Source organism: Berghia stephanieae, chromosome 4 (assembly GCF_034508935.2).
Source record: "Berghia stephanieae isolate SIO BIC M18660-M18661 chromosome 4, UCSD_Bste_1.3, whole genome shotgun sequence".
NCBI lineage: Eukaryota > Metazoa > Mollusca > Gastropoda > Nudibranchia > Aeolidiidae > Berghia > Berghia stephanieae.
Window position 1 is genome coordinate 85486340 of NC_088363.1, and position 1553 is coordinate 85487892.

The window sequence follows — 1553 nt, forward strand, 5'->3', positions numbered from 1 at the left end:
AAAAATTGCCAAACGGGGTTTTTTTTTTTAATCGACGTTTAATTTAAAAAAAAAAAAAAGAACAAAGTTAGTTTGAAAACGCCAAATTGACAATCTTGAGATTTAATATTATTGGTAGCAGTGGTTTCTAGTTCTAACAGTTTTAAAATTACAATTCGTCTTGACTTTATAAACTCGTAGCTCATTCATTCATCTTTTAATGAAAACAAGGATAAGAAGAAGAAGAAGAAGAAGAAGAAGAAGAAGAAGAAGAAGAAGAAGAAGAAGAAGAAGAAGAAGAAGAAGAAAAGAAGAAGAAGAGGAAAACAAAACAAAACAAACAAACAAAGAAAAAAAAAAAGAAATTAAAAAAATTAAAAAAATAAAAATAATAATAATAATAATAATAATAATTGTCCATAGAGGCAAATTGTTTTGTTTACAACGACGTGCACACTCTTAGACATGACCTTACAGAGAGAACGTAAAGGTGGTTTTGCGCATGTGTCTCGTCCTCGCTTCCGGTGAAGTGTATCATCGCCATTTTGAATGTTGACAGTCATGTGATAAATTCTAAGTTCACAAAGTTTGAAACCGAAATAGCGGAACGAAAAATAGTAATAAATTCACCAGTAACGACAAATTATTGTGCAACGGACGAATACAACACGCTACTCCAACTAACAATGTTTTCCATTTCTAAATTATGTTCACCATAATATAAATTAGCAATTAGTATTTTAATATTATATACAATACTATTTTCGACACTTGTTGTCTACGACCATACTACGTTGAAAATACCGGTTCTCGTCCGATCACCGAAGTCAAGCAACGTCAGGCGTGGTTAGTACTTAGATGGGTGACCGCTTGGGAACCCCACGTGTTGTAGACATCGTTTTTTTTTTCTTAATTTATCTGTTTTACAGTTTTATTACATTTTTCTTTTTCTTTTTTTTTTTTTAAACTTTATTTGTTGTTTTTTTTAATTATTATTTAAATTTTCTTTTTTAGTAGTAGTCGTAGTAGTAGTCGTAGTAGTAGTAGTAGTAGTATTTGTTGTAGTAATAATAATAATAATAATAATAATAGTAGCAGGACCGCTCAGTATTTTTTGTATTTCCTTCTCAAGGATTCGACCGCCGCTCTAACACCTTGCCCAATCAACCCCACCCACCGTGACTTTTTCACCTCGCCCCCCCCCCCCTACTACTACTACTACTACTACTACTACTACTACTACTACTACTACTACTACTACTACTACTACTACTATTATATATTATTATTATTATTATTATTATTATTATTATTATTATTATTATTATTATTATTATTATTACGACTACTTCTAGTACTTTTATTTTATATTTTTTTCCACGTTTATTTGTGTATTGTTGTGCTGACGAAGGGTTTGTACCCGAAACGTCCATAGTCTGTATCGTTCCTATAGATAGTATGCAGATGACGTCACTCAGGCCTTTGTTATTGTTTTTGCCATCCGCGTTTGTGAGTTGTTCTCACTAAACTGTATTAACCAGACTATAAAAGTTCATGGTTACACAGAGTTTGTG

General features: G+C 31.5%; 1 non-coding gene across 1 annotated transcript; it reads left to right on the top strand.

The window, feature by feature from the left end:
* Positions 1 to 755: 755 nt before the first annotated feature.
* LOC144972162 (5S ribosomal RNA) lies at positions 756 to 874 on the top strand. The gene has a single exon (XR_013645306.1). It is a non-coding gene; the product is annotated as a 5S ribosomal RNA (ribosomal RNA).
* Positions 875 to 1553: the final 679 nt, after the last annotated feature.